Source organism: Rhagoletis pomonella, unplaced genomic scaffold (assembly GCF_013731165.1).
Source record: "Rhagoletis pomonella isolate Grant_MI unplaced genomic scaffold, Rhpom_1.0 Rhpom_scaffold_00071, whole genome shotgun sequence".
In the NCBI taxonomy this organism is placed as follows: domain Eukaryota; kingdom Metazoa; phylum Arthropoda; class Insecta; order Diptera; family Tephritidae; genus Rhagoletis; species Rhagoletis pomonella.
Window position 1 is genome coordinate 85933 of NW_023458625.1, and position 27086 is coordinate 113018.

The window sequence follows — 27086 nt, forward strand, 5'->3', positions numbered from 1 at the left end:
ACTTTTAACCACTTGAAACTTGCACATTATTGCACTAAAATTGAATGTACATACTATAAAACTGTATACTCAAAAAACACTTCTGAGAAAAAAGTTTGAAATTATGATGATTTTTTTTTAAGTGTTCTACAAAATCTTAAGCTTAGGTTTATATGGTATTTGTTAGGGAATGAATTGCATTTTAATTTATCGAAAAACCTTAAGAATTAATAAATAAACATAAGTGACAAGCAATATCATTTGAATATGGTACAAAATGATATGTCCAACCCTGACTTTTTAAACATTTTAATTCTTGTAAAAATAACAGACCATTGCACTAAATATTTTTTTAATAGGGTTTTTCTTTACTTGTTTATGTGTTTAAATTATGCTACGACTTTGGTTTTAAACAATGTATTCTTCATTAAATGTTATTATTCAAGTATTTATGTAAGTTAACAAGAAGATGTAACTACATGAGTAATTATGTTTTCTTAAGTACCCGCATCGAGGTACTTAAGCGGGTTCTTTTAAGTACCCAACCCGCCTAAGTACCTCAAAAAGCTGAAATTTTTCGTGAGGTGCTTAAGCGGGTTTTACTGTACTTAAATAAAAATTTGAATAAAATTGAAGTTAAAATGTTTAATGAAAAATTTAATTAAAAAGAACTCTGAAAAAAAATATTTTAATACAAAAACATTTGTTAATCATATATTTTGATTTTGATTTTGAAGAATATCTGATTTAAGGTAGGTTTTGAGTGATTTCATATTTTTGCTTTCGCAAAATGTCGCGTCAGCATTGGCAGCGATAGCACATGACGGGTGACATGCAAACAATCACGAAGCAACAGCGGTTTCATTGGGTGGGTGACGAGAACTATGTGATGCATGTATGTATCTATGTGTGTGAGTAAGCAATGATTTGAACTCAATCCATAAATCTGATTATGTTAATGTGCGAGTCAACAGACATCATGTGGTGGACAAGTATACAATTTTGAAAGTGCCCAGTGTCGCGGCAGTCCGCGTTCGCGCGCCGCGCCGCGTTCGACGTCGCGCTCGCGTTTTCCGCCCACTCTCCTCCTTTCGCAATTATGCCTTGGTGGCAGGGGCGCACCCAGGAATATATAGGGGGGGTTTTATATTTCTGAAGATATATCACCGGAAAATACTGAAAATTTGCTTCAGATAATACCCTCTTTAATATACATTTATGCAAGTTTTATGTACAGCATGTAATAAAAAAATAAACGTTTTAAAATTCATAAAAGGCACTTTATTTACAGATTAACAGAACTCAAACGCTTTTAACCGACTTCAAAAAAAAGGGAGGTTATCATCTCGCCGGAATACATAACTTTGGACCACGTGAACCGTTTTCAATAATCCTTTTTTTATTAGAAAGATAGTACCTCAAGGTTCGTCTCGTAATTTGTTTTAGAGATCCGATGATTGGATCATGAAGAAATTAACGGTACCCCTAAATTTGAATATGAGAATTGAAGTCGGTTGTGTTCTTTCCTTAAAAACTACTTGCTTAATAAAAAGTTCTATAAACTCAAGATGTGCTCAACTTTCAAAAGTACCTAATAAAAAATTTTAAAAAAGAGTCAGTAAAAATAAATTTATTGATTCCATGAAATTTTGCACTTCTATGTTCATTTTTTCGATTTCTGATTTTCGATAGAGATGGTGATTTTTCACGATTGCTAAATTTTTTTAATATTTCAAATACCGAAAAAATTAACTGAACTCTCAAGAAAAATGAAAAATTCATATAAAACGACGGACGAGAAATGGAAAAGAAATTTTCTTTTACCAAAATTTCTTAAATCAGTTTGCATCTCTCAAAAAAAAAAATGCTCGTATATTTATTCCCTCATGAAAATTTACAGCAAAAACAAAGCGCTTTTTCAAGCAACAGAAATTATAATAAATATTTCTTATAATTTCCTTGAGAGCTGGATTCTTAGCTTTAAGATACAGATTGTATTTGAGGTTATTAGCTTTAGGGGGGGTTTGAACCCCAAAACCCACCCCTTGTGTGCGGTAATGCTTGGTGGCTTTATAACCGTTTAGAAAAAATAGTAATAATAAAATGCCATTGTTCACTTCTGAAACTATTTTTTAATGACCAAGTAATTGGAATTATTCCGTATGGTGTTATTGCACCCCACCCATGGCGGAGTTATACCAGGTGAAGTAATATTACGCTACGCGCACACTGCAGCCGGCATCGGCCGAATTCTGCTCGGCCGATATCGGCTATATGCGATATGAATAAACACTTGTGATTATTTGAGCGCTCTCACACATAAACTGATAACCGAACCGACATCGGCCGTTGACGTCCGTCAGTGACGATAAATTCAAACATGTTTGTTTTTCTCGTCCGATGTCAGGTGAAAAGAACCAAAATGGACTGCGAAAAATGGTTAAGTGTGCGCATCAGTTCGGACGGCCAAATTGTTCGGCCGAAATCGGTCGGCCTATCGGATGCAAAGTGCGCCTGGTGTTAGAGTGAGAAGAAAGATTTTGACACTGCCTTATTTGAAAATTTCTCTATAAAATTTGAATGTCAATGCCGAATGTTAGAAAAAAAGAGGGAAGCTGTTTTATTACTTCACCTTTTTATTGAGCAATGCATCCCACCTGCTTGTACCGAGTATACGTTCAAATTTAGAAGTCTGAGAGTAGGTAAAATAATTATACATATTTTTACATCACTATTTCATACCACATGTTCGCTTTGTCTTCGTAAACGAAATCCACATTCGGATTTAGTGAAGCAAGTGATGATAATAAGTGTTGCCATTTTAGTCGTTTTCTGGCTAGGTTTCGCCGGTTGCGATAGCAAACAGCCGGAGAAATTTCGATTTAGCCGGCAGCCGATTTGTTAGCCGTTTTGCAGAAAATTTAGCCGTTTTTAGCCGATTTTGCTATTTGCCTTGTTTTCTTAAATTTCAAATATGTACATATGTTTCCATTTTTGACAAAGCGACCCAAAATCTGTTAGAAATGGCTAAAAGCCTTATGGTGGAGAAAATTTTCATGTCAGGCAGGGTTGTATGAAATTGGGCCGATTTTGGTAATTTTTATTTTGAACGAAGAAGGGATTTTCTTCATAAAATGTTTGGTATAAATGTCTTAATTTTAAGTGTGAACTTTTATTCGCAAACTTAGAAAATAAGAAATTGTATCACTGTTAAGACACTTAAGATCCGTTTGTGTTTGGATATAGTGCCAACAAACCGAATAAATATTACATTTAGATATTGTCTTCCCAGATAGCGCATATTCGATTCTGCCTAAATTACAAAACATCATTTTTGCCCACTCCCAAAGGTTTAACGTAAGGAAAAATTTGATATTTTCAAGCACTATGTACACATATGTATTTTTTTAAACAAACTTTTTTGCTGAGAAATTATTTAATTTCCAAAAACCGAATCTGCCTAAATTACAAAACATCATTTTTGCCCACTCCCAAAGGTTTAACGTAAGGAAAAATTTGATATTTTCAAGCACTATGTACACATATGTATGTATTTTTTTAAACAAACTTTTTTGCTGAGAAATTATTTAATTTCCAAAAACCGAATGCCAACTTGAATTAAAGGAACCAACACTGAAGTGAGTCAAAATGAAAATAAAAGAGCACAAATTTCTATGCAAATCAAAACTCTCTGGGAATCCTACGAGACAGCTGCCGGTCATATGACCGGTCATCTAAATGGGAAATCTGCAGTCTTTTGGCATCATATTTTACATCAGAATTGAAGGGAATTCTGAAAAATCTGACCGGTTCTTTTGTGTAACTGTGATTTTGCATCCCTTGTCAACATATGGCCTCGGTTGATGTTAACTAAAGGTCGTTGTTTTACTGCCTTAAAATTTAAGGGAAATTTTTACAGCGTTTTTTATGTGTATTGGTTTCTATTTGAGTGTATTGAGAATCGGTCAGTCTGAAAAGGCCTTGTAGGGAAGACAATAGGTTTGTTCGTCGAAAATCCAGCGAGAATTATCACTCAAAATATCAGATAGTAAGAAAAAATGCTCCCAAATTCTCTCTCATGTAGAGAAACTTGCAATTTTCTGTACGAACGCAAATTTGCAAGCTTTTTGCCAGCTAGTGTCCACGGTTGTATTTCAAACAAAAGAAATTTGTATAGAATTTTTAAAATTCTTTCAGAGGGGCAAAAAACAGGATCTACGTGTATATATCTTGTCACCCCGACTTTCTTCAACATACGTTTCAATTTCTTTGTCCGGTTTACTATATCGACTCTAGTTGAGATTGCATTGCGATTAAGAATACAGTTTTGTTTTTCTTCCGAGTACCTTTCAAATCATTGGAGTTAACTAAATTAATTAAGTAAACAAGTATTAACTTAAATTTTTCATTTTAAAATAGCTCCAGTTTGTAAATTTTTAAATTTAACGATCTTGTGTATTCAAATTATCGTCGAAAAAACTCCAACCATGTGCCACAATCATATGTTTTTCCTAATTGCAAATTCTTGCTGGCAAAATTTTTTCCGGCTCGAATTCGTAACTTCTCTCCAAGAAATAGTCTTTTTACTCATGACTTATTTAAATAAAACATGTGAAATTTAGTTGAAACATTTTAGCCGTTTTTAGCCGGTTTTATTTGCCAATTTAGCCGGTTCGTCCAAAAAGTTCTGGCAACACTGATGATAATGCAGAAATCTCAACTGAAGATAAAACTCAAAACAATATTCTCTGTTATATGCTGCGAACAGGAACGGCAACTTTTGTTTGTTCCATGCAGACCTGTTAACATTGGATTACGATTGCTAATCAAAACGATTGCATCGGTTGGGTAATCGTAATGATTAATTCAATTAGTGTTTATAACGGAGAAATTAGTAATCGATTTTAATTAGAAATAATCAAAAAACAATCATGATTATTTTTAATTAAAAAAACAATCAACGGTAATCAAAAATAATTAAAATAAATAATTGATTTAATTTGGTGATTAATTTTGACTATTTTCGATTACTTTAATTGTATTTAATTATTTGTTCGACTTCATTGTAAGCAAATATACTTGTTTGTTTTCTGATGGTATGATATGCTTACAGTTCGTTCCAAAATGTAGACCTCCTTTTGAGATATTTTCTAAGCGTAAAATCTGTGGTGTTGTTGTTTCCCAAACAAAATTGGAAAGCGGCACCGCACAGTGATACTTTGTCTTAAATTCGTGCACATAAGTCCAAAAATAAAGTATCGATTTTGGAGTTTTATTCTATTGGATTGGCTAAAATGATGTTTCAGCTATCGAAATATGTCCAAGACAGGTCCCTTTGTATGATCAGTGTGAAAGTGTTAGTTGACGCGGAGGTCTGAAAAGTAAAAATGGTATGCTCAATTTTGTCAAATGGTGTCTTCTTCGACAGGGCAGTGCCCGACCTTTTGTTTAAGACACGATTTGGTACCATACAATATTGAAAGTTTTTCTGAAAATGATTTTTTAAATAAATTTTTTTTCGACCAATTTCATGTAAGATACACGCCAACATGATTATTTTATATTTAGCAATAGCATTTTATTTAAGAATTTTAAATACAAACTTAAAAAACCAAATATAACTCGATTTTACGTGAATTTGTTAAATATTTTTCAAACTCAACATATTTCTATTAATTTCAGGCGTCATGTTGTTTTTAGTTATTTTGATTTCAGATTCGAATTTGCCGACCCCAATAACTCTTAAATAATATAAAACTAAGCCATTCTTATTATTATTTTTAACAAAATTATTGTGTTTAAGATTTTAGGGGCCACATTGGATCGGCCATTTTGGTTCTTTTTATTTTGACTTCAGATTCGAATTCAGCGACCTCAAAAACCCCTGTAGACTTAAATTAATATGAATATACTAATTTTTTAAATAATGGGTACAAAAAAGGGTATCAAATATCACTGTGCGCCGCACTATAGGCAAAACACGAGTTTTTTTTTCAAAATCGTAGATCTTCGCTTAGAAAAGAGATAATGGAATAAAAATTTTTTTTATCGTCGAGATAAGTGATCATACAATATAGGAAAACTATAGAGAAAATATAACAACAATAACTTAACCCTCAAAATACCGTTCAAAATGTCACTTTTTTTGAAAATTTGGATTTTGGCTAGAAAACACTGTATTTAATACACCATTAGCATTATTTCTGAAAGATTTCCCTTTATTTTATCTTGAGGCTCGATTTTTGGGACATTGGATGCTGTACCCGAGTGGCCAGATTGAAAAAGAAAAGCTTCCTTTAAACTCTAATAACTCGTTAACTATCGGCTTTCACAAAAAAATTTATATATACTGGTCGATATCTTTACAAAAGTGCAGCATTTAACCCTTTAATGCAGAGTCAGTAATACAAGAAACGCTTTTTAACCCTTTCAAGGAAGAGGAAAAAGGTTCTCAATATGCTTTTGAACGTGCTTTTTCTCATGTTGACGTAGATATTAATCGTAGAAAATTTCTACATAGTAAAATAATAAAATAATAAAAAATAAATAAAAAATAAAAAATTAAAAATATTAAAAATAAAAATAAATAAAAAATTAGGAAAATAAATAAAAAGTACGTTGAAAACATATTGAGAACCGTTTTGCCTATGCCTTGAAAAGGTTAAAAAGCGTTTCATATATGACAGACTCCGCATTAAAGCAGGCTTTCCCAAAGTGGGTGACGCGGCACCCCATATGCCTGGGGTGCCGCTAGTGGCTAGAGTATACTAGTGGTGCGGATAAATTCTTTAGACTTTTCATACACAACGCAAGCGGTTTGATCAAACTTCAACATGGCGGCCAGAAAATCAAAAAATTTTGATTTTTATTAAAATTACCTTCAGCGGCTCGTCGAACCCCATACACAACACAAATAGCTTGCAGAAAAGGGATATTTCGCTCTTAAGCGTAGTTCCCCAGTACGTATTGTCAACGTAAACTTTAATCAGAAAATTTTCAGAAAAATAGCCGAAAACGTACCCTTTTCACAACTACTTTCGGTACTTTTGTAGACCTAGTCCGCGTTTCATCCACTTTTTTCCCGTTTTTGGATAAGTTTTCGGATTTTTTGCTGGCTGGTCTGTTCTCGTAACAAGCGCAGCAGCTTCGCGCACGTGTATATATTTCTTATTCTTTGGAACTTCACAATCACACTTTCAAAGAGCGAATCAACACGATTTTAGAGGCAGTCTTTTCGTGTTAGTGAGGTACCCATTCGCAATGCAAATCGAAGAAGGACGAAGCCTCGACAAATTTGTAGAGAACAATGGTTTGAAATGGAGTAAGTGTGCGGATATTTGCGGTGGTTGGGAAAACGAAAGGAGCGATGTCTAGGATGAAGCAAGAGGCAGAAAACGCCACGAGAAGTGACTGTATGATCCCTCGGTATTCCCTGGCGACTAGGAAGATGCCGCCACTAGATTTCAAACCCGTATTGGATGACGCTGCGAAGATAACAGAGGCCTGCGAAACTAAAATACATCTCTGGTTTTTTCTAGCATGTCTTGATTTTTTTATTGGTGACATGTATATTTTAGTATTTCTAGCAATTTGCATGAAAACCCCCATAAATAAACAAAGTAAAAAAAAGAAAATTGATAACAGCCGGTTTCACCATCGATTTCCATATGAGATTCAAAAAATTAAAATCATTTATCACTTAAATTGCTTTCGTTAAATTGGCTGTGAAAATTATCTTCTTAACGTCAACGCGCATTACCAGCGTTAACTTGGAAGGTTTAGAAAAAACCATTGTCGAATATTTTCCCAACATTGACTCTGAGGATGGCTTCAGCTGGATAACAAACCCGTTTTCATGTGGCCCGAAAAGTAAACCTACTGAGATGACCAATTAAGCTTTTGAAAACCTTCTGCACATCAGTGAAGGCAGCACTTTGATTATAAAATACTACGAAGGGTGCCAAGAGAGGTCTGGGTGGAAGTGTATGCAGAAAAGATTGCTCTTGGCAAGATTACATTAAAAATACTAGTGATTTCTAGGCCCTTATTATGCTTATCGACGATCGAACATCGAAAGTGAAATTATGAGCTATGCAACCGTGTCGAAATTTTCGTTCAGTACCGAATTTTCTGTCGAACAGAATTTCGCTTTCGATGTACACCATCGGCGAAGTCTTAGAAAATTGTGAAAAATGTATGATTTTGCATTTGTTTTTTACTTTATGGCGGCTAGACACTAATTTTAAACAATTTTTATTAATTTCATGCAGTTCTGACGTCGTTAATATAAAACACAAGCTCGAAAGGCTGGTTTTACTTGTGAAAGAAAATCCCAATACTCAGTTGGCACGATCTCTGAGAACAAAATCGTAAGCTGTTGATAGTTTTAAAATATTTTAAATATATTTGGCTCACAAACGCCTCTTTAGACAGTCGGAAGTTTTTAATAAATCTGTAGACAAATTTCTTAAATATATTTTATGTGAAAATGTATTTGAAAGACTACACTTAAACCCTCTTAAATATTTTCCACTCCTGGCCAGTTTACCAAGCTCTTATACTCTGACGAATTGTTGAACCAGAACTCCGTTCTACTCATTTTTACCACGTTTTATAAACCCGCTTTCTTCTTTATTTCATCTTAATTTGCACAAATTTACATACATGTGTATAAGCAGACTACAGTGAAACCTCTCCTAACGGACACCTCTATTAGACGGACATCTCCCTTGGGCGGACATTTTTTCCTATACCAAGTTTTAAGTTTAAATTTCGGAACAAATTACTCTCTCTTAAGCGGACACTCTCTTGGCCGGACGCGGACAGTTATTTTGCATAAAATTGACACAAAAACCTCTATTGAGCGGACGCGAACCTCTTATCAACGGACATTAAGATTTCTTTTCATTACAAATCAAACAAAAACCTCCGTTGAGCGGACGCGAACTTCTCATAGGCGGACTACTAAATGGAAAAGGGGGACTTCACGTATAAAAAGGGATTTTTATGCACACATTTAGTTTGGTTTGCGCAGTGGTTTAGGTTCGTTATTTGAATTATCAGAAACCCTTGGAGAATCCAGTTCCAATTCTGATGAATTTATAACAATAGATAGAAATAAATACATGGACCGAAAATTTAGATATCTGGTTGGATTTTGTTACTGATAAAAACATGAAAACTATTGATGAAAAAGGTAGTGACACTGAAAAAAATTACAAAATAAAACTTACGTCAATCGACAATTTCCCAGTTTTTTATGTATGAATCCATGGTTTTATGTAGTTTATGGACTGAAATGTAATATTTATTTTTATTTTGTTATTAGATACTTAATATGTACTTACGCACATAAATGAAATATGCACTTTTGAAAAAATGCATGCACATTTTTGTTTGAACGATGTAATATCAATATATTTTCTTCAAATAAGAAATAGTGACTATTCAAATAATTAAAACATTAAAAAGTTCTAAAATAAGCTTCCCTTCCATTAAGCGGACACCTCTCTTGGGCGGACAAAAAATGACTGACGGTGAGTGTCCGCCCAAGGGAGGTTTCACTGTATTTAGTTTGCTCGATTTGTGAACAAAACTTCTCAGCGGTGAAAAATATACTATTGTAAACAACCTAAACGAGCGAAATTCACAATGAGCGTCATAATACCAAATGAAAATTCGTTCGATCAGCACTTTCGACCACAGTCGAATGCAACTTATAATAGGGGCCTTACTTTTACATATCTATATGAGACTGCATTTTCAACAAATGCTTACATAAACAAGTAAGTTTTAAGCAAAAAAAACTATACCGATTTCAATTCCCATCTAAGAATTTAAGATCATCGTTAATCTATTCATGATCCAATGATCGGATTTAAACCAAATTAGACCGCCTGTTAGGTAACACCTTTCCTTTAAAAAAGAATTATAGTAATCGGTTAACGTGGTCCAAAGTTACTCGGTAACATACATAAAAAAAAAAAAAATAATAAAAAAAATATTACGACGAATTGATAACCTTATCCTTTTTGTGAAGTCGGTTAAAAACAAATACAAAAGCAAGCTTTCAGCGGCAAATGATTTCAGGGTAAAATTGTCAAAGCTACCAATAAACTTAAAGGAAATAATGAAATCATCAAAACAATTTCAGTCCTCACATTAAAGCTAAAGGAGCATAAAGTTTGCATTGTGTTTTCTTGTTTTCGTAGACATTTGAAGAGTAGGGGTGCTGCGAAATTTTTTTAGCACACCAAGGGTGCCGAGGTGAAAAAATTTTGGGACCCCCTGCATTAAAGTGTTAAATGCTGCACTTTCGTAAAGATATCGACCAGTACAACCATTTTTGTTATAGAAATTTATTGTGAAAGCCGATAGTTTACGAGTTATTAGCGTTTAAAGGAAGCTTTCCTTTTTCCAATCTGGCCACTCGGGTACAGCATCCAATGCCCCAAAAATCGAGTCTTAAGATAAAATAAAGATACATCTTTCAGAAACAGTGCTAACGGTGTATTAAATATAGTGTTTTCTAACAGAATGGGAGCCAAAATCTAAAATTTCAAAAAAAGTTAAATTTTTTTTCCTACATTATATGATCATTTATCTTCACGTTAAAAAATTTTCATTCCATTATCTCTTTTCTAACCGAATATCTACGATTTTGAAAAAAAAATCGTGTTTTTCCTATAGTGCGCCGTCTACATTTTGTCCCACTCAAAGGATGTTTTTGGTATATAAGCAAATCCCTCGAGGTGTTACATTTGTTTGTTTTGTATAAAGAACAATGTTCCATCGCGAAATTGTGTTTAAATGAAAACTTAAAAAAGATATACCAAAAAAAGTAAAAAATAACCACTCATGCTCATATACCTGTAGTTGCGTATGTAAAGAAAGCAAATGAAATGATGCTACACATCAACGCTATAAACAACAAGTAAAAAAGTCAAAATTCGGGCGGAGCCGAACATTAAATACCCGGCGCAAGTATTAAATATATGTTTTCCACCTTTCCGAAAGCTACCGCTACATGATAAGCGGGTGTAAAAATTTTAAGTAAACTAGCATCCTTAAATTTCGAAATACTGAAATTTCAAGCATTTCTGAAATTTACCGTTATATGAAAAGCGGGCGTAATTTTAGTCCGATTTCAACAATTTTCAACGGTTTTCTTTTATGTGGCAAGCACAATAACCATGCCGAGTTTGGTACAAATTGCTAGAACGGTTAACGAGGTAGATATATGTGATCATAGGTGGGCGGTGCCACGCCCATTTTCCAAAATTTTACCATAAACGTATTTCTTGGTGAAGAGTTGTTGCAAGCATCAATTTTGAATAAATTAGCTTTAATATTTACTGATTTGTCGAGCATTTCGTATTTCTCGAAATTACCGTTATATGGGATGTGGGCGTGGTTATTGTCCGATTTTAAAAAGTTTCGGCCATTTGGTATGCTGTACCAGGGTCAACAACTGTGCTAAGTTTGGAAGAATTCGGTGCAGCGGTTACCAAGATATACACATGTAACTATAAGTGGGCGTGGCTACGCCCATTTTCCAAAAAATTTTAATATTCTTATTTTTCGTCTAAAAGTTATCCTAAATCTCAATTTTGAGTGAATTAGTAGTAACTAAAATATCGCAGTTTTCGTATTTCTGAAAATTACAGTTATATGGGAGGTAGGCGTGGTTATTGTCCGATTTCGCCGTTCTACGCCCAAAAGAAGTGCATGTACCAAGTTTCGTTAAGATATCTCAATTTTTACTCGAGTTATCGTGTGCACAGACGGACGGACGGACAGACAGTCACCGCTTAATCGATTTCTCTTTTCATTCTGATCATTTATGTATACATTTGTCTATATCTATCTTGATTCGTTTTGCCTGTTACAAACAACCGTTATGTGAACAAAGTTATAATACCCTTGTGCACAAGTGCGCTCGGGTATAAAAATATTGGCGAAGATAATTTGGAGCTTCTGGACTTAAGCGAAGTTCTAATCCTGAAGGAACAGGTATCAGAGATCGTGCAGGCATGCCAAATGGCAAAATCTGGTATCATAAACACAAACTTACTTGATCGAGACGAAGTACAAAGACTTTTAATAGAAGAAGATTCGCTGCCATATCAAAATACCATCGAAGCTATAGAATATGGATCGGCTTTCGTGTATTCAAACGGTAGTATCCTTTTATACGTACTATCAAATCCAAAAGTGAAACCAGACAGCTACCGACTTTTAATAACACCCCCCTGTCATATGGGGACAACACGTTGAACTTAATTACAAGAAGATTCTGGTAAACGAAGAAGAAACGTTCGGACTGAACGAGAATTGTCCTTCGATTAGCAATACAACAGTCTGCTTACCCAAATCTTTAACGAAACTTCCTGAAGACGGATGCCTGGCTAGATTAGTAAAGGGCGGCGATGCTAAATGCCAGACAACACATGATTGTTGAGATGATCACCGCTGCAACAATATTTACTACAAACTTTCAAGGACCATTGAAGGGGAGGAACTACTCCGCGGACCCCAATGGAACATACGTTATTTTACTAATTAATGAAACGGTCATGGTGCGAAATCAAACGTTCACCAGCAAATCAGTACTCACAGTGCAGGCTTTGCCACCCGCTTTGGTAAACGTTACAAGTGATGGGTTGAATTTAAATCTGGAGAAAATATTCACCATCTAAAGCAACTTGGCAATAATTTTCACTTCTCCGTAATTTGTGACGCTATTGCCTTGACAATCCTGACAGCCATATGCTACATCATCTGGAAAAAACTTACGACTACAATGAACTTTCCTAGGCTAAACCAAACAACAGATCAGGATCAGCCAACGACCCACACCAAAGATACTCTTCAAAAATCGACTCATCTGCGGGATGCAGATGTTTAAAGGAGGGGGTAGTTAACTAAAGTGAATGTGCTGACGCCGCACTTCGCCAAACACGCGCATAGCCAGTGCAGGTAATTGACCGGCAACGTAATACTTGTGAAGGAACATCTTTTTTGTGGAAGTTTAAGAGCATGGTACTGCTGATTTATGTTCCTCTTTTTTTCGGAACATAATTTGTTTGAGTACTTTTTTATGTATACAGCGCTCAATATCTTCACTTCTCTTCCTTAGATACCCTTTTTGTTAGAGTATGAGTAGTTTACATATTCGAAGAAAACTTCACAGTGAAGCAAACTGAATTCCAATGCAGACCTTTAATATGTATGTATGTATTCAGAGTTTCGAACTCGCGTAAATGTACACTTACTAAATGCGACACCGTGAACACTCTTCGAAAAACTAGTGTTCGAAGTTGCTAAATAGGCTTTTTAATGTCAGCATGAACGCTGCATTACGCTTGTATCTATATATTAATAATCTAACATAAATTTTGTCCCCGTTCGTTTGGCGATTCTACCGAACCGATTTCAAAACCAAGAACACCGTTGGAAAGGCATTTTTACGTAGATGGTTTCACAATTGGTTGAAAATTACGGCCAAAACCGTCGTTTAAACATTTTCGAATTGTGTGTATAGATGTTGCTGCAACATGTTCAATTTGACATGTTTCGCCTGTTGTTTCACTACACCTTTGAAATTAAGCTATGAAATAAAGATAAATATGAAGATGAAGAAATAAATGATAACGATGAAGTAAAAAAAAAAGAAGACAAAAGTGAAGATAAAGACGAAAATGGAGACAATGACAGATACATAAGAATAAGGGTAACTGAAAGGGTAAGAACATTTCTTGAATTTATGAAGTGAAACTTCTTTAGCGGTAGTTGGTTGGTTGGGAGTAAATTGTCAAACTCAAGGGGAATAATCCACATGGAAGTAGTTCTCAGCGGTTTAGCGGTATGAGAATAAAAACAAAAACAAAGATGCCTAGAGGTACAGGCAAAAACGAAGATCAAAGTAAATTTAAACACTTTAAGGTAAAGGTGAAAAGGAATATGCAAAAATAAAGATAAATATGAAGAAAAGGATGAAGATGAAGTTCGATATTGTTATCGATATAAAACTCGATATTTTTATCGATATAATAATCGATATTGCAATAACGGCTATTGTAATCGATATAATAATCAATATAATAATCGATATTGTTATCGATACAATAATGGATATTGTTAGCGGTATAATAATCGATTAAATAATTGATTTTGTTATCTTTTTATTCATTTATATTGTTAACGGTATGTACGATAATCGGTACTGATGATTGTTATATTTATCGATGAATTAATCGATTTTACAATCGTTTTATTTTTCTATACATATGTTTATGGATATTGTTACATTACATGACATCACATCACATTTTATAACATGATATGAAGAGACATCACATGATATTACATCACATAATATGATATCACATCACACGATATCACGTGACATGACATTATATGATATGACATCACATTATATGGCATGACATCACATGACTTGACATCACATGATATGACATCGTATGACATGACATGGCATTACATGACGTGGCATCACATGATATGGCATCATATGGTATGACATCATATGACATGACATCAGAGGATATGACAACACATGACATGACGTCATTGCACCTCATCTCATCTACGTGAATAGAAAAAGAAAAGGATATAAGCAAAGATGTGAAAGATAAAAACAAAGATGAAGACCAAGGTTAAGTTACCGATTTCAAAACCAAAATCACCGTTGCGAAGGTAATTTTCTGTAGATGAGGAGAGTTTTTATAGTTTCGAAATTGGTTGAAAATTTTCGTTTAAAAATTTCCATATTTGTGAATGGTTGTTTTTGCAACCTGTTCAATTTAAGCTGTCTCGCATTTTGTTTTACTTCGTCTTTGAAATTAAACTTTGAAGTAAAGATAATATGAAGATGAAGAAACAAGTGATAACGATGAAGACAAAAAAAGGCAAAAGTGAAGATAAAGGCGAAAATGGAGACAATGAGAAACACATAAGAATTAGGTTAAAAGAGTTGAAATTTTCCGATAGGAATCGAAATAAAATCAGCCTTAAAGGTTATTGAAATTTATCGAATCATCGAAGTTTATAATTAACGAAATTTATCCATGCTTATCGCAACGTATCGAATTATTCAAACTGATCAATGTTTACTGAGTTGTCAAAATTTATAGACACAGAAACTTAGTTGTCCAAATTTACGGACAGCTATAAAAACGTGTATGATTATCGAAATTTGTACAGTTAAAGAAATGTATCAAGTTATCGATATTGAATTATCATTATTTATCGAGGTGTCGTAATGCATGGAGTTCTTTCAAAATACTGAGTTATCGATAATTATTGATCTACTGAAATTGGTTGGCTCAACAAAGCGAAGTTTATGGAATTTTCAAAATATATCGATTTATCGAAATTTCCAGGTTATGTAAGCTTATCGATTTATCACTGCTTATCGAATTTAATCGTCTTAACAGAGTGTAACGAGTTATCAAAATGTTTAGATAGTTTTCGATGTCAAAAGTAAAAATTTATAAAGGTATCCAAAGTTTTTACATTTTTGAGTCATCGAAATTTATCGAGCCATCGAATTTCACAGTTATCGAAATTGGTCGAGTTAAGAAATTTTGTTGAGTTATCGAATTTTATTGTTCTTGAAATTCATCGAACTATCGATATGTATCAAATCATTGAAATTAATCGATAAACTTGAATGTATCGGGTCAATTCCAAGTCCAGCCGAAGCCCTCCAAAGACCTTCTCAGATAAAAAAAATTTAGTTACGTTTTAGCAGAAGATTTTCCGGTTAGTTAATTTGTACTGTATAAGTATCGCTACGTGTTAAGTTAGAAAAACTGTCGAATTTCGACAGTAACTGGCACTCTAGTTTAGTATTGAAAGACAAGCACTAATAATAACAAAGAGCTTTAATGATTTACAGCCAATGTAATAAATAATAATTAGGAACTTAAATAAATATTTTGACGCTAATAAGAGTAATATGATGTACTAAATCTACGGAATAGTTTACACAAAGAATGGCAATCAAGAACATAGGTACCGAAGACCACCCAGATTGAGAAGTGTCTATATCATTCTAGATGAAAGGTCCAACTACGGTTTCAAAACACCATGTTAATGCCGCACAAACTGATATTTTTATGCAAAAAAATATGTTAAAATGGGGAAATTAGTAAAAAACATTTTTCACAAATAATACTTCACGGACTCACCGACAAATGCATACAAAAATCTTAATAAAAGTAGCCAATGCAGTAACCAATAAAAAGTGACAGTTAATGCCGTAAAATTCGATGTATTGAGGCAAAAACACTTTTCAAAATGGTGAAATTAGTAAAAAAGATTTTGCGCAAAGAATACTTCCAAGGACTCACCGACGGATGCATAGACAAATCTTGATAATTTTATGAAGAGATGAAATTAGATACATGAAATGAGCAACGTGAACACAAAAACGCAACACGTGATATTAATGACAGCCCTGCCAGATGTACGGATTTTTCCGTACGGTACGGATTTTCAGGGGTGAAAATGGTTGTACGGATTTTTAGCTTTGCGTCAAGATGTACGGATTTTTCGAGTTTTTTCATAATGTAAATATTGTAAAAATTTGCCTGTTTTGCACTTATCTCATAGTTTCGTTATAGTTCCTGAACCTTCCATTTTTTTATTAAAAAAATCCGCTATTTTCGTATTTGAGGGACTTATCTATTAACAGCTTGACCATTTTTCACCCGATTTTACAAATCAAACGTGAGAAGAGGATTTATAGGCCTTTAAAATTATGTATAACAACCCTAACTTTCTTTCCAACTTAGACCATCGCTTCAAACATTATCACCCCTATGCTGTAATCCGTCGTAGATTCGATTTTGCTACGAATCTTAAAATTGGTATGCTGTAATCCGCGTTGCCGTATCGTAATTTCGAAATTCGGAGACCATCTTCGAAATTCGTAACGTTGGTATGCCTGAATCCGACGTAGCTGTAATTTGTATGTATTTGTCGGAAATTTTCTACGAAGAGCAACTGGTGTCGGACCGAAGCGAATTCTTTTAAAATATCAATAAAATTAAGTGTGGAAACGCAAAAATATGTATTTAAGTTGAAGTGTGAATAAAAACCAATGTATTATTAAATGTTTACAAAATTATCATGTCGACAATCACAACAAATCGCTCGCAATACGAAAAACTGGTGGAAAGCATGAGCGAAAGGCCGGACATTGCCCGAGGCTTTGTAATAGTTAAAGAGGATGTGGTGGAATTTTGGGAAAGCGTTGCAAGATTTAAAGCAACACAACATTTAGTTGAATGAACGCCCTTAAAAAGAGGGAACATATATTTATCATTTAAGGTAAATGGATCAGAACTGTCTCGTAGCAATCTCCTTTGTATATTAATGCAACAGTTGACTGCAGCATGTTCTTCCTCCTGAGACAAAAGTGCACCGGCCACTGAATCCATTCTATTTTACTTAATTAAGGAAAAGCTTTTTCAAATACGATTAAACAATTTTTTTTAATTTCACTGTTCACTTGCGATTATATTTCTTTTGATTTGTTTCTGTCAAAGCAGCTGATTAAGAACTTCGAATTTCACTATTTTAGTTGGTAACGCCGTTGATAGTTACGATCGGATTACAGCATACCAATTTTCGAATTTTCGGAACGGAGCTACGAATTCGTAACTACGAACTTTCGGATTACAGCATAGGGGTGTATATTGTTACTCGGTAGGGTCGACAACCCAACTGAAAAGTTTTTTTACATGCTCTAGTCAGAAAAATAATAACGCTGTCTGTGAAGCAATCAATAAATAGGACTAGTGGAAATATGTGTTTCTTTATTTTATGTTATTAAAAGTACGATTCTTGTATTCACCTAAGTACAAACTATTTTTTTTTTGCTCGCCAAACTAATTTGAGCGTAAGGATTTCGTATGGATTTTCCACCCACCACTTTTTGTCTTTGTACGGATTTTAGACTCTTAACGTCTGGCAGCCCTGATTAATGGTTATAAGGTTTAAATAAATAAATTTAAATATGGGAGGTTTATAAAGACTAATCGATTATACCTTTTGCCTTTCAAGCGCTTATTTAAATAATTTATACGGAAATGCATCCTACACTTAAAAAATAGATTTTTCACATTTATTGGAAGGTCTATTTCATATCTGTGGGATGAAAATTTTTCGGAACGGTTGGTGGTGGCAAAAATGACTTCGCCATTAAGTATTTGAAATATCCAACTTATTCAGCCTAACCTGTTCCGCTGGTGAATGGAACAAACGGACGCCTTCGTAAGTCCACGTTTTTCTGCAAACGTGGCTTGGCTTAGGCATTATTAATTTTTAATCACAAATAACAATTTTCCACAAAAATTCAAACGGAAAATTTTAGAAAAAACAATGTTGCAAGCAAATAATAAATGGCCAAATTGCCCCCAAAATATATGCAAATACTTCCAAAGAAGTAACACATAAAACGTTCAACGAATAAAGGCAACATTGTGAAATATAAGGCAGCCGAATGTCGGAAAATGAACAGAGAATGCTGCCTTATTACTTCACCTGTTTATTGCGCCATGCTTTTGGCAGCAGCAAATAACTCTCGTACGCGATGAGAGCAAGTAGTGTACTCACTTTGGTGGACTAATAGCAATTCGGTACATGGTTGCCACAATTGGTAACTTTCTACCAAAATTGGTAACTTTTAAACGGTTTGGTAACTTGGTAACTTTTATTTCATTTTGGTAACATTTGCAACTAAACATTTATCTGCATAACTAGAAAGAAATGAACTATGTTTTGAATGTGCGTAATTAGAAAATTACTTCGATTAAATTAGTCATTAGAGTCATCTCATATTAGAATACTGGAAATATTTGAACTACAGTGGCAGCACCAAGGGCTGCACTTTTAAAACAACTTTCGAATTTTTGCGATAAATTTTGAATTCTACCCTCCACATTTTAATACTGGCCATCTGGCAATAGTTGCGTTTGTTTACTCATTTCCAGTAAAACACAGTAAAAGTTTTTACGAATTTCCATGTTTTGGCGTTTTCGTACGCAAAAACTTGCAAAGTAGGCGAAATTGAGAGAGCGAAAAATGACAGTTGAAGTTGCCAGTTTTTACTGGATTTGACTGGATAAATTTTTACTTGTAAGAATTTGCGAGTACAAAAAACAGCTGATCGCATGTTGCTGGATGTTTTTTTAAACTAATAAGGAAACGGTTTGTGGGTTTTTATTGTTGAATTTCACAAAATAAACCTATTTAAATATAAAATTTTTTTATTAGGAATTTGCTGCGAATTTACCAAAAAAACCAATTTATCAGCTGTGCAAACTATTACTGGAATAGCGTTCGCGTACTTTTTTGCAAATTTTTTCTATGAGAGCGAATTCTTAGAAATAAAGATACTGGAGAGTTGCTGGCAAGTTACTGGATAATTTGTAAACAAACACAACTAATTTTTGGTAAGGTCCATAACGTCCCGCTTCTGCCTTAACTTCGTATCTGCAATAGGTGTATTTTAGAGAGAGAGTAAGAAAAAATGCTTCATTTCTTCCCCTAGGATACAATAAACGCATTTTTTACTTAATATTTCTGGTTCCACTAACAGTAGTGAGAATCCTCATTAAGTCTTTGTTCTATTTTCAAATAGTGTGACGCTTAAAGAGCTGTTATAAGTGGTAATATTAGTTTTCCCAAAAATTGTAGATACGTGGTTAAGGCAGAAACGGGACGATAAATCGTTTTGATTATTCCGGTAAAAAAAAATGTTGCGTTCTTTTTACCAGACTCATCTACCGACATGTATTTCGACACCTACCGACATATATTTCGACGTACAGTAAATTATGAAAACCCGAAAAAATAGCAAAAAAATTAGCAATTTTCGCAGTTTACTCGAAATTTTGTACGGGTCAAACGAACGGTTAAAAGCACCCGCCACTTTTTTTGTGTGCCGGTGCTATTATTCCGTGAGTCGCAGGTCCAAGTATCGGCACATTCCGAACGAAAAATTACACTGAAAATGGCACAACGCCGAAACCGGTTTGTCTCCAAACAAAATTTGACAAGGGATGATGGAAAATCGTTCCACATTACATCATACTCCTACCCTGTCGGAAACACCAACAACGAAAATGAGAACAAGGGCACATGCAGTAATTACTTGTTAGAAAATTTTTTCTATTAAAAAAAATTATTATAATTGTCAATAGCATTTTTAATCTTGATAATTTATCAAGAAAATAGATTTAAACTTCTGTGCTAGAATTGGGAGTTCTTGATAAATAATTAAAAATCGACAAATTATAAAAATATTGAATTTATTAAGTACACAGAACCGGGCTGTAAGTATATACATATTTGTTATGAAATATAGCAGTGTTATTCAGTATATTTTTTTCTCACTGAAGAAGTGAAGATTTTGGTAGTGAAGATTAGGTAACTTTTGGTAACTTTTCTTAAGTGATTTTGGTAGAAAAAAATGTTGGCGAGTGGCAACCATGATTAGGTAATGTATTTGCTCTCTCAACGCCAAGTAGTGTATTTATGCTGAAAAAGAGTAAAAGCACAAACAGTCAACGACGTAGCGTAGACGTGGGTTGACGCAGACACGATCTATCTTATGGGATTCGCGTGTTAACGAAAACTCACCACCGCATGGCGGTGACGTTGCCGTTGTTTTTCTCTCTCTCTCTATCAACAGTAAAATTGATATGCCGTTACGTACGTCAACCTACGTGTACGCTACGTCGTTGACTAACTGAGCTTTAAGAGCGCGGTTACCCATGAACATATATGTAATACTCCTATATTGGCAGTAAGAGCTAGTACCGTCCGAAAACAGAACAGTACAGATATATCAAAAAACACGTACGAAAGAAAAGGAACACATACGTTTATAAATAAACATGTACACAACACATATACAACAAGTAAGAAAGTCTAAGTTCGGGCGGAGCCGAACATTAAATACCCGGCGCAATTATTAAATATATGTTTTCCACCTTTCCGAAAGCTACCGCTACACGATAAGCCGGGGTGTATCAATTTTGAGTAAATGAGCGTCCTTCAATTTCGAAATATTGAAGTTTCAAGCATTTCTGAAATTTACCGTTATATGAGAAGCGGCCGTTATTTTAGTCCGATTTCAATAATTTTCAACGTTTTGCTTTTATTTGCCAAGCACAATAACCACACCGAGTTTGGTACAAATTGGTAGAACGGTTACCGAGATACATATATCATAAGTGGGCGGTGCCACGCCCATTTTTCAAAATTTTGTCTTAAGCGTATTTCTTGGTAAAGAATTGTTGCAAGCGTCAATTTTGAATAAATTAGCTTTAATATTTACTGATTTATCGAAGATTTCGTATTTCTCTAAATTACCGTTATATGGGATGTGGGCGTGGTTATTGTCCGATTTTAAAAATTTTCCATTTCGTATGTTATACCAAGGTTAACAACTGTGCCAAATTTGGAAGAAATTGGTGCAGCGGTTACCAAGATATACACATGTAACCATAAGTGGGCGTGGCTACGCCCATTTTCCAAAAATTTATAATATTCTTATTTTTCGTCTAAAACTTATTGTAAATATCAATTTTGAGTGAATTATCTTCAATAGTTACTAAAATATCGCAGTTTTCGTATTTCTGGAAATTACCGTTATATGGGAAGTGGGCGTGGTTACAGTCCGATTTCGCCCATTTCCAATACCAACCTACCTTGGATTAAGGGAAACCTACATACCAAATTTCGTTGAGATATCTCAATTTTTGCTCGAGTTATAGTGTACACGGACGGACGGACAGACGGACGGACAGACGGACAGACGGACGGACAGACAGACATGGCTTAATCGATTTCTTTTTTCATCCTGATCATTTATGTATACATTTGTCTATATCTATCTCGATTCGTTTTGGCTGTTACAAACAACCGTTATGTGAACAAAATTAATATACCCTTGTGCACAAGTGCGCTCGGGTATAAAAACGGCACTAAAGTACACAATACATTGACAAAAACCGTACTAGACTGTCTCGCTTTGATTTCGAAATGCTTACACATTGAGAAGTTAGCTTACTGCCAATATAGAAGTATTACATATGTGCCCACGAATGTGTACGTAGCGTAGTGTTGATAGAAGGAGAGAGAGAACCAACGTCTACGTCACGGTCATGCGGTGGTAAGTTTTTGTTAACACGCAGATCCCATAAGATAGATCGTGTCAGCTGACACGTTCTCCGATTCTACGTCCGTGGGTAACTGCGCTTTAACAATGTGTTGTGAGTAGAGTACAATGCAAAGAGTACTTACTGAACATAATGCGGCAAATATACTTGCGCTGGCCTTTAGTATGTATCAGGGTGTCCAGATTGTTTAAAAAAACGTGCGATTTTTGAAAAAAAATCGCCAAAAATCGCAAATTTTTTTTTAAATAAAATTCATGAAATAGATTTAAAAAATCTTTTATTTTAAAAATGATATCTTGTCATAATACAGTTTTTAAAACCAAAAACGAATATAATACCTTCAGAGGGTAATAATAAATAACACAAATCACTTATATAATAGTGATGTACACACAATTTTCTCTAAAAATAAGCATACTTTTTAAAAATATTTGTTTCAACACATTTTGCAATAGGACTGCGCAATTACTTAATTTATTATAACTCATATTAAATGATTAATCGTACAATCCGCTTTTTGAATGATTTACATTTTTGTTGTTGTCATATATATTGAGCTATTAAACCTTGATAACATACTGTTTGATGTTGGAAACGTATTGCAGCAGAAACTATTAGCCTTCATATAACACTTTATTCGAACTATTGAATTAAGGCTTTCCAACCTCATCCTATTTCGAATCTTAGTTCTTGTTGAATTCATTACGGAAAAAAACGCGCTCAACAAAGCATGTGAGTGCGGAAAGGATAAAGTATGAATTTACTTGTATATAAATATTTCCAAACATTTTATTGCCTGTTGCGGTTTTCACTCCGTAAGCAATTATCCAAAATTCTTCAGAGTCGGATGGAATGGTTCTGAGAAAAGTTAATCCATGGGTAAGTTAAAAGCTTTAAATATTCAGTTTCCGCTGCATTTCTTTCCTTCAAAGTCAAATAGTGAATTGGCAGGTCCCTGAAACTCTCCCTCTTGTGATTCACATACTTTTCAGGTGACAAAATCAAAGCTTTTTTAAAAGTATTTAATTGACTAGGTAATCGTTTCAAATGGCGCGGAAGCATGGACAATGCCAACATCCGATGAGGCGGCTCTTGGAGTGTTTGAGAGAAAGATTTTGCGGAAGATTTACGGGCCTTTACGCGTTGGCGACGGCGAATACCACAGACGATGGAACGATGAGCTCTATGAGCTTTACAATGATATGGACATAGTGCAGCGAATTAAAATACAGCTGCTCCGCTGGCTTGGTCATGTCGTTCGAGTGGACACCGACGCTCCAGCTCTGAAAGTATTCAACTCGGAACCCGCTGGTGGTAGCAGAGGAAGAGGGAGGCCCCCACTGCGATGGAATGATCAGGTGGAGAAGGACTTGGCTTCACTTGGCGTTTCCAATTGGCGTCAGTTGGCACAGAGGAGAAACGACTGGCGTGCTTTGCTGAACTCGGCCAAAATCGCTTAGGCGGTTACAGCGCCAAAAAAGAAGAAGAAGATGAATCGTTTCAAAAGTTCTTCGATTAGGGCGATTTCCTAAATTTTTACGCGTAAATATCCAAAAAAACATCGCCAAATTGGCGTAAAATCGCCAAATCTGGACTCTCTGGTATGTATACATATATCGTCGCTACCATGTCTAACTATAGAATGTGCAAAAATGCCTTTTCAATTACGTTACCTTGCGCATGCGTTTAGAATGAAACGCAAGTTAGAAAAGCGTTCAATTTCGAGTATTTTTAAAAGCAGAGGATACTGGCTTTAACAAAGTGTCGAATTCCACACCTTTTCCTAATGACAACAACATTTTTTAGAAGAGATTTCTCGCTTTCCTGAAAAGTTCCCATTTTCACATTCGGTAGTTTGACATGGTAGCAACGATATGTACAAACATTTTATACGGTTGACAAACGGGCATTATCCTCTTGCAAATGAGAATAAGCGGCTGGACAAATACATACAAATTTCTTGCATTTGCTCGATCGTGGGGATATGTTTTTGTGTACATATTTCATAAAAGCTATGGAGGTATCCACTACACGAGTGGTATGTTTGAAGATTAGAGAGCTCTACCTTTAAGCTAAGTAATACTTGTTTTACCCCTAATCGATGGGAACATTTCCAAAAGTCAGTCCGCCATTATTCACTCAAAGTTGTGCTCGGAACAGGGTATGACTTATGTAGGAACTACATCCGGTCATAATAGCTTACGCTTCACGCCTGATTTGCTTGGAATTTTGTTTTACTCGTTATTATTTTATGTGCTTGAAAATATTTTTCACTACAAGAAAATATTGAAATTGGATTTCATTTAGGTTAACGAAAACGACAACTATGAAAAAATGTCAACCAATACATTCAAACCACAGTGTAGACAGTGTGCCAAGTAATGACATTTCCCACTGGGAAAATAGGTAAGCACCTTACGAGGTAAGCCATGTTTTCTATCAGTTTTTAGTACCAAAATTGTCATCATGGCCAATGTCATCTACTAGTAAAGCGCAAAAAGTACACTTCCGACGACACATTACGTTGGCAGTTGCAAAATAACGTGCAGCCGAAGTTATTTCCAAGCACCGAACTACTCCGAGCGACTGCTCTGCATTACACGTAACTTACTTTGTAAATCGGCTCAGAAGTATGTCCCCTCCAGTACTGCTGGAGTCAATCGCTACTTTTGAACCGCTATCGCACCGACTCCTAGGTAAGTAGCTACTCTACTAATCCGTTGTAGTGCACATGGTAGTGCAGAGTCGAACCAATCGTAAGCGGGATAGCGAAAAACTACGACAGGGGGCGCCCATAAACCACGCAAGTGACTACTTTAGTAACTCCCGGTAGTGCAGAGAGAGCCGATGGTGACTACCGCCTAGGATATTGCCTTGTAAAAGTAATCGATGAAATACACTGCAACTAGTCGGTCGGTAATTGACGGAGTTTATCAGGTAGCTACCGATTCAGCAGTCCTGTAGTCGCTCCTTCGTACTGCAGAGTCTGATAACAAATGTACATTCTAAACTCCTACTTACATAAGGCGGCCACGTCTTTGTTAAAGTAAGGCAGATTCGTCAGTGACGTGGTAAGGACAGCCGGGTGAAGTGTAAGTTGCTGGTAAGGCATTGCCCTTCACCTAGCGGTCCTTACCACTTCCCTGCCGAATCTCCTTTACTTTAACAAAGACGTGGCCGCCTTACGTAAGTAGGAATTAAGAATGTACATTTGGTATCAGACATACCTCTGAGTCGCTTTACAAAGTAAGTTACGCATAATGCAGAGCAGTCGCTCGGAGTAGTTCGGCGCTTGGAAATAACTTCGGCTGCACGTTATTTTGCAAATGACAACGTAATGTGTCGTCGGAGGTGTTCATTTTGCGCTTTACTAATAGATGACATAGGCCATGATGACACTTTTGGTACTAAAAACTGAAAGAAAACATGGCTTACCTCGTAAGGTGCTTACCTATTTTCCCAATGGGTTAATTTTTCTCATATCCATATTTGACAATTGCTTGAGTGTGTTAGTTAAAATTTTAAAATTTGTTGTCACATTTTTAACCTTTTTGGTAGTTTGAATTTTAAATTTTTTTGAAATCGTGAACTGAAAAAGATCTATACCAAAAATAAATATAGAAAGCGAAAAAACTAATAATGCCGCATAATTGTTTTTTATGGGGAGTGCGGAGTGCGGTGACTACGTATTCATCGTACCGCGCGACTGTCAAAAAAAAAAACAATGGGAGCTAGCTTGCCACATGTCTTTGCCACCAACAGCAGAATCATTTTAAAACCGAACCCAAAGTGTAAGCGATTGCATCCGGAATCAGTTCCGTCAAAGCAATCTCAATCTCAATCTATCCAATGCGGAAATATAAATAATGTACAAAAATAACTTGAAAACCATGTGTATTTTACAACGCTTTTATCAACTTGCAATGTTGTGCGTCCAGAAACTTTCAATGTTGTGGATCCAGAAACTTTCAATGTTGTGTGTCCGACACCAAAGCAAAGCTTTGAAAAGTTCCTATAAAAAAGCATAGTGCATAGGGCGACAGCTGTAGTGAATAGGGCGAGGTAGATGACATCTAGATGTCGCCCTATGTACTACGTTTGCTACAGCGGAAATAGACGACACGCCATTTCTTTAAATAAAATTAATTGGTGCTCGTTTGTATGTACATACATATGTAAATGCATGTGTGGGCACCTTTCTATTAATATCGTTGAATTATTTTAATATCTATTGCAAAATTTTATTCAGACAGGACTAAAAAGTAGAAAATAAATAATATAAAAAAAACTTTTTAATATACAACACACAATAATACACTTGAATTGATATGAAAAGTAATATATGTATGTATGTATGTGGGTATATGAATAACGATCGCTTAAAATCGATTTCAAAGTTCTACTTTCGCTGTAGAAATTTTAGGTCTACGTTATGTAGTTTGACTATTGTCAATTAAATCGAATGCTTTGTATTGCATGCGCTCCACGTTTTTCATTTTCAATTTCATAGATTGTTTATAATGACTTTTGCTAAAATTTCAAAATCAAAAGTTATCAAAACCAATTCTATGGGACTGAGAAATATTATTTTCTACTTTTTAGTCCATTTATAAAAGCGTTGTATATTAAAAAGTTTTTTTTTATATTATTTATTTACTATGACTTGGTTAGCAAAAATCTCTGCTATACGATTTTTAGGATTATTTATTAAGGAGTCAGAATACCATATGCGGTTTTGCAAAAAATATGTGTATGTTTTGTAAACACGTGTTATCTGAGGGTTAACTTAAATAAACAACTAACACAAACACATCAGTTAACGTATTAATTGTCAAATATGGATATTGTCATTTCAAACAAATTGTCAAATAAGCATATTTACACCTTTTG

At 34.8% G+C, this 27086-nt stretch overlaps 1 protein-coding gene across 1 annotated transcript in view; it reads left to right on the plus strand.

Annotated features, from left to right (window-relative positions):
- Window positions 1-772: 772 nt before the first annotated feature.
- LOC118749868 overlaps window positions 773-27086 on the plus strand; it is a 126805-nt gene continuing 100491 nt past the window's right edge. The window contains exon 1 of the mRNA XM_036484647.1: window positions 773-847. The gene's annotated coding sequence lies outside the window, so the exon portion shown is untranslated. The remainder of the gene's footprint in view (window positions 848-27086) is intronic.